The 7,689-nt window shown below is 43.6% G+C and overlaps 1 long non-coding RNA gene across 1 annotated transcript; it reads left to right on the plus strand.

Moving 5' to 3' along the window:
* The first annotated feature begins 1,527 nt into the window (after positions 1 to 1,527).
* Positions 1,528 to 3,768, plus strand: LOC105986973. Its single transcript, XR_001175139.1, has 3 exons — positions 1,528 to 1,590; positions 3,384 to 3,495; positions 3,577 to 3,768. It is a non-coding gene; the product is annotated as an uncharacterized LOC105986973 (long non-coding RNA).
* Positions 3,769 to 7,689: the final 3,921 nt, after the last annotated feature.

Genomic DNA, 7,689 nt, shown 5'->3' on the forward strand with positions numbered 1-7,689 from the left:
CTGAAGTGAACTTTTGTTTGCCTAAGTAGTCAATTAAGGCGATGTAAAATGAGGAGTGATTTTAACATCTAATATGTGACTCGCATGTTTGGGTGGAACCAAAAATATTTAATTGGGAGAAAGTTTGTGAACTTCTGAAGTATAATTGTACATTTGCTAAACATTTTTTCTCTCTCTCTTTAAGGGCAACCAACGACGGTTTTTTTCTCCACTGATCTCAAAAGGTCGCTGTGAAAGTTGTTTGTCAATATCATACCCAAAACCCGATGGAATTTAGACACATTTAATTGTCCTAATTTAGTGAGTGGGGTTTTTATTAATGGTTTTATTTATCACGACCTTTAACAGTGTATTTCTTAGAAACTGGATCTTTTTATTGTATCTGTATGAAGCTTGTACTTAAATCTCACTACATATGCTGCTTAATTAACAAATAGAACACTTAATATTCATTGTACTCATTTTGGAAAACTGGCATAATTTTAAATTGAACCAAAACACTAAACAGAACTGGAAGCATTAATTGAATGATTTACTTTCATGGAAATACAACTTTAAACGCCACTGTATTTTTTTTTGTTTTAAACTCTAGCTTTGTGATTAGAGTTTAAGAATTTTTTTTCTTATGCTTAAATATTTTGTTTAAACAAAAGGACAGGAATGCATATAACTTATTGTTAAGCAGTCCATCTTAAAAAGAAAAAGTGGTGTCTAATGAGTTAATCATTAAGGAGTTTGCAGGGTGCCGGCCATTTCAGGACCTGAAACAGTTTCCTTGGAGCTGCTTGAGACAGGAAGGAATGATTAGACATTAAGAACTTAAATTTTTTATATGTGTTTTGATATATGACACTGATAGGTATAAAAATTCTTTATAAACAAGTTTGAAGCAGCAGCATACAGAAACATCTTGAGTATTTCATTTATCAAACACATTCTCTCTCATTCTTGGCCCTTAAAAAAAAAACTTCAAGCAAGATGTCTATTGTATAGTATACATTAGACCAGCTGAAGCTACCAAGAGAAGTTTTGTACATCTCCCTTTAAGTCATTTGCAGTTATTTCCAATGAATAAAAAGTTATCTTTTAATGGGAACAATAAATGCTTTGGGAAGAAGTGTCACCAATGTTTTGAAACTGCCCAGAGTGATCGTGTATTTCATGATATTTTTCATCTACTTTAGAACTAAGATCTTCTCCCACTTTGTGTTCCCATCACACAGCGCTTGGCCGGTTGTCACTTTGTCACTATCCCAACACGTCGTCATAGGGGGAGAGAGGAGAGATCAACAGCCACACCCTTCACTCCAGCCATACAACCTGGAAATTAAAAAAAAAAAGTACATCAATTTGCCATTGGGTGGGGCGGGAATGGAGCATCCTTCCAGTCACCCACACTTTTCTTCTCTTACAGGTCCCCCTAGGGCAACCCCCGTTCGTTAACTCAGAGGGAATGCAGCAGCAATTCATGTTTTGGAGTACCTTGAAACGGTTCAAAACGTGAAGCGCTGCTATATTCCTTCGTGAGGAAGGTCGAAGTTGGGGATCCGCTGACCCCGGCACCTCTCCACAAAGCCAGCTCTGTAGCAGGTAGGTCGGTGGGGGCTTCCTTGTCTTTTCTTTGTTTGTGCCCCAGCCTTAGTAAAGTGGGCGGGGGGGGGGCTGCTGCGGCGCTTTTCTGGCATGGGGTGAGATAGGGCGGGGGTAGGAGTGAGAGTGGACTCGACGACACTTGACGACACTTACCTTGAGGGCAGTGAAGCCATAGCCTGCCCCTCCCCGCCCTCCCGCTCGCCCCAGCCGTGCTCTAGCAGCGGGAACAGTACTGCGGTCAGCTATCCACACTCTGCAGTAATGTTGCCGCTGCCAGGGTAAGACTGGGGACATCCCCAGGGACCAAGCCACCAGGTAAGTCGCCATCCACCTCCTGCAGCACCCGAGCCTGCCAAGGAACAATTTTGGTTCCCACCTGGACACCTACGCCCCCCACACACACCCTCAGCCTCGCCCCCACCCCCTTTGAATATGTGACTGGACCGTGGCAGAAGCTTCGCTTTAGAACCTCCTTTTTCTGCCCAGGTGAAAGTGAATAAACTGACAAAAGCCCTAACCAGCCCCACCAGCCAACAATAAAGCAATCGCATCTCCAGTCCCCACCTACAAAACAGGGGCTCAGAAAAGGAGTAAGGGGGGACTGCTAAGCAGTGCAAAGAACTTTGGAGTTCAGGAAACATTAATGAGCCCTTAACTTGCCCAGGCTCCCACTCCTGCGCTCCTCAACTACTGCACTCAAGCACCCAGAACGATTAGCAGCCGCACAGGGTGTGGCAGGGTACAAGCTAACTGAGAACTCACAGGAGGGGACTGTGGAACAAGGCTCTGTATTTCTAGTGTGGTTTGTTTTGTCCCTTCTCAAATCATCCCAGCATTCCACCCGGAAGACTCAGTCCCAAGGGCAGCTTTATCACCCCGAGAGGCCCTACTGCCCGAGTTGGCCTCACAACGCCTAAGAAAATGGTAGCACCAGAACCAGAGTTGTGATTTCAGGGACCCTTTTGTGACTCAGAAACTCTGGGTGCTGTGATTTTAGTACTGCTCATATTTTCTGCTCGAGCCAACCCCCTCCTCCCTCCCTCCCTCTCCCCCTCTCCCTCCTTCCCTCTCTCTCTCTCTCTCTCTCTCTCTCACACACACACACCCTTCCCTCTCTCTCTCTCTCTCACACACACACACACACACACACACACACACACACACACACACACGTCTTCCTCTTCCTGTGACAATTGTTTTAGGAATTTTTTTTTAATCTGGAGTCTGGGCAGGTAAACACAAAAGGAGATGTGTAATCATTAAGCACGCTGTTTATCATCTGAAAAGGCAAAAAGCACTGTGAGCTCCCTCATGCTTACACACACACACACACACACGCTCGCACGGAGGCATGCACACACATTCTGTATGAGGTGCCAGGAACCCGGGTCTTCCTGGGGGTGCTGGGCATATCCCCCCCCACACCATACAGGGAGCCCCGGGATTCCTGGTAGTCTTGGGCATGGAGTCAGGTTTTAGCCTCTGAAAAGTCAGCTGTCCCATGTTTCTTTCCCCTTGAGCAAGGCCTAGAAGGGCCCCTTCCTTCCAACCCTGGAACACCCTCAGGCTCCCAGAGGGGTCTTCACTCCAATGGCCTATGCCTGACCTGGATGCTGGAGTCCTGGCCTGCCAGATCCTGCAAGGTCTCTCTGGCCCCCAGTCCCCAGTAGGGAATGGAGAACAGGTTCCTACAGCTGCATTCTTCTGTGGTGAGGATGGAGTTGCACCCTGAAACTCCCCTTGGGCCACTCCCTCACCAGTGTCCCTTCTCCCCTTCCTTGGCTTTGCAGGGGTTGTCCCTGCAGCCTGTAGGAGAGAGTGCCACCCAGCGCTGGAGACCCCCCCTTCCAGGAGGACACTCCCCCTCCCTGCCTGTGCCATCCGGGCACCTGCTAGACCCAGGTGAGACTCTAGCCATTGGGGATGCTGAGGGGCTGAGTGCTGGAAACCAAGTGATTCAGACATGGGAGCTTTGCCTTCCAGACTCGAAGTGACCCTCTTGCGCAGGGCTCCGGAGAGGTGCTGACATTGAGCTCATCCACACGGACCCCTTGATTGTTCCATGCCCTGCCCGCCCCCCTTTTCGGACTTAAAATATCCCCTTGGCCCCTTTGTTTACACAATTGAAGTTGCAGTATGCCTACATTTTCCTCCAAGGACAAAAAAAAATGTGAATAAAGCAATATTTTAGCCAAACATTTCTGTGTCAATTAAGAAAATGGCAATTCGTTCCAGACTATAAATTCTCTTTAACAACTCCCTAAGGAATTCTTTGAAATTGTTTTTTTTCTCCCCTAGCATTACTAAATGTGCATCCTAATGTGGAGGAGACTTGTATAAAGTGAATCAATTTATAGTTGGCTGATAAATTAGTCCACAGTTACCACCTTCAAGGAGGCACCTTTACATTCCGTCCCAACACATGGTACTTGTTAGCAAGAATGCTGTGTACACGTGGCACTGTAGAAAGTTTATTAGACAAGCATGGCCCTTAAAACTAGGAAAACCTGAGCCTAGTTCTCAATCCAAACTTTGACATTTCCATAAGTGAGACGACGATATGTACAGGTTGCTTGGATTGATATACTAGGATTCAACATACTTCTATTTTTTAAAAAGAATGATCACAGGAACAATCTTGAAGACATCTAGTAGCATAAGTTAGCACTACCGACTTTTTTTCCCAACAAAGGAACACTACAGCAATGTTCTTGTCAGGAGAATCTGGGCAGAGAACAATCCTGCTTCAAGAAAATGCAATCATCTTTCAAAGGCTGTAATTTATATACAGCTTGAACTTAGTAGGTATTGAAAACCACCTGTGTCCCACCCTAAGGGGGGGGGTAAAAATATAATCAATAAGTGTAATATTATCCACCCTTTTATAATGTGATTAGAAAATATTTTATAGTCTGTAAGTCAGAAAACTCCTCTCCCACCATCTCTCTCTTCCTACTGCTCCCCCCATATTCATGCGTCCTGCTTCCAGTTGGCATGGAAACTTGTTTATCCTGCCAAATGAATTGGTCATAATGGGAGCATCAACTGATTTGAACAGATGTGTGTCAATGTTACTTGGAAAAGTAGGTGCCAATAACTAGGGCCACAGAGACCAAAAAATAATCCCCCCCAAAAAAACAAAAAACAGTGGTTTCAGCTCTGTAAAAATGTATGTAAGTACAAAGACAAGGGCAAAAGTGGAAGCCCAAAGCTGGAAAACAGCTGGATCCATTCCAGTGTCAGGAGATTAAATTGTGTTCTGCTTTGGATTTCCATTAATATGGGCAACTGACCAATGGAAAAAAAAAACTAAGGAGGACTCAGCAGTGCAAATTATTTTTTGCTGATTGTTTTAAAACACTATACCTGTCAACTCATCAAGGTAGAGGAGACAGAAGGGGACTGGGTTTGTTCCACAAATCTTGGACTGTAGGGCTCAGGGTAACACTTGCACAAAATATGACCCCATAAGATGGAAATTGTCATGTGGGCAGCTTTCCTGAGGGACTACAAGATGAAAATAAAAAGTTGGTGCCAAAAGCATATGTGCTATGCTATTTATATGCATAAAAGTGTATTGGTGGAAATTAAAAGACTTAGATTGGGACTCTATCCAAGCTGGCATACATTTCTTGAGATCTAGTTTCCTCACTGGCTGGCAGCAATGTTCTCATAACCCCCCAGAGCTTTTATATGTACATAACTCTTAAGTAACAAGCTGTGTATAACACCAGTTGTAACAAATATGCCTCTCCCTGTCCCTGTATACCCAACTTGTGCCCACTGAGGAAATGTCTGCTCACTAAATGAATGAGTATCTGCTAGCTTGCCACCCGCCCAACATTTCCCTTACCTGCCATCTTTGCCTGAGCTCCACAATTGATCTTTGTTGGCAAGGTCTAAAAGGCATAACCACTCCCCCCCCACACACACACCGCAAAAAAGAAATTGGTTCAGCAAATGCAGTCCACAGGGAGGAGCTCTGTAAAGCTTCCACTTCCTCTGAGTCTTCTGGCCTTGGAGCACCCTGCTTACACTATTGTTATATCCTCTGCGCATGTGCTGGGAGTTCGAGGAGGTGGTCCTGACCTCATGGCTACAGCCATGTAAACAGCTTTGCTATGAAGTCTGAGCCTCTGGAAGCGCCTTCCTCCCCTGGCCTTGACCCCCACCTCCACTCCTATCCAGACCACATTAATATCTCAATGTCAGATGTGTGTGTCCTGGAAACAAAACACACTCTTCACAATCATATTCTCCATACCATCCCTTTGTATATTGTTCCTTTAGCAACATTGCCAAATGCTTTCCTATTTGTTATTTGCAACCACCTGGAAAAATAAAGTCAGAGAGTGAAAAAAAAAAGTCCCTTCCAAACAATAAGCCAGGCTTTCTGGAGGTGAAAGATTTGTCCCAGCTAGTCTCTGGGACTTTCTTTTCCACAGTCCTGACTAAAGCAGGAGCTAATCTTAATATATTGGTCAAAAACAAAAACAAAACCTCTAAGTGAAACTCGCTAGTCTTATGATGAGCTAGACACTTCCTGGTTGAGGCCCAAGACTGGCCCCAGGATTATAAAGCTGACTATAAATCAGCCAGCTTTGTGCAAGTCAGTGTGCACAAACGCCACATCTTTTGCCCATACTTGAGGTTTTCTGTACATTCAGGCAAATTAGTATTAAAGGGGGAAAATATAACCATAGGGGTTAATTTTGTGCCTCACTAAAATAATCATTAGAAAAACTACTTAGAAACCTGGGAAATGCCCAAGATAGCAAGTTTAAAGACTCAAGGCCACAAATCACATGTACTCTCATGACTGAATTAAAAAAAAAAAAACCATAAAACAAAAAGACTTGTTACTTAATGGTAGTAGAATTAGACCAGAAGTTTTTTTGTCTCTAATTTTTTCAGGTTTGGGTTGTTTTGTTAGGGTATGATTGTTTTGTTATTGTTGTTATTGTTGCTGCTGTTATATTGTCAAATATAATTCTCTATAAAGTCTTTAAAGGTTATGGGTGCTACAGAACTTTTGGGTGAAGGATGCTGAGACGTCAGACATCTCGGGGATCATCGTGTCACAAGATACCATAGTGCACTTGTGACAGATTGATAACTGAAAGGTCTGGGAGCCTCTGATCTTCATAGCAATACGTGTGGTAAGTATTACAAGACTAAGGTCCGAAAGTTTCTAGTGGAAACATGGGTCCTAAGCAAGGAGAAAAGTGATTGCCACCGGGCACTGGTGGTTCACACCTGTAATCCTAATTACTCAGGGGACTGAGATCTGCGGACCATGGTTCAAAGCCAGCCCAGGCAGGAAAGTCTATGAGACCCTTATCTCCAATTAACCAACAAACAAGCCAACAGTGGAGCTGTGGCTCAAGTGATAGAGCAATAGCCTTGAATGGAAAAAGCTCAGGGACAGTGCCCAGGCCCTGAGTTTAAGCTACAGGACTGGCACAAATAAAAAGTGATTGCCATGATTTATATTTTTATAGGAATTTAGTGAGTGATGAATGTCTTTATTTGTATCCTTATTGTCTTAAGTGTCTATTTAGGCTAGAATATTAAAGCAAAGAATTTGTGTTCAAACATACACCTGAAAGAACATTAGCAGTATTAGAAACATAAGATCATCTTTCCTATGCTACATTCATACAAGTGGTCAGAAATAAGCATAAATCTATGTGACCAGAAATTCACTGGAAAAAAAAAGAAAAAATAGGCTCATTTCAGTTTTGTTTTGTTTTTTCCAATCGGGCTTGAACTCAGGGCCTGGGCACTGTCCCTGAGCTTTTCTTTTTCTTCTTCTTCTCAAGGCTAGCACTCTACCACTTGAGCCACAGCGTTACTCACTTCCTGCTTTTTTTGTTTATGTGGTAGTGAAGAATTGAACCCAGGGCTTCATGCATGCTAGGCAAGCAGTCTACCACTAAGCCACCTTCCCAGCCCCATCATTTCAGTATTTTTAAAGATGAAATTAAGAATGCCATGCATGACCACTAACAACAAAAATTGCATAAAGTATGGTACATCTACTCAAATGGAACTGATGCTCTCACTTAAAAATGTTTCTGAAATATTTTTGTGACA

The sequence above is a fragment of the Dipodomys ordii genome, unplaced genomic scaffold, assembly GCF_000151885.1.
Source record: "Dipodomys ordii isolate 6190 unplaced genomic scaffold, Dord_2.0 Scaffold38, whole genome shotgun sequence".
Taxonomy (NCBI): Eukaryota; Metazoa; Chordata; class Mammalia; order Rodentia; family Heteromyidae; genus Dipodomys; species Dipodomys ordii.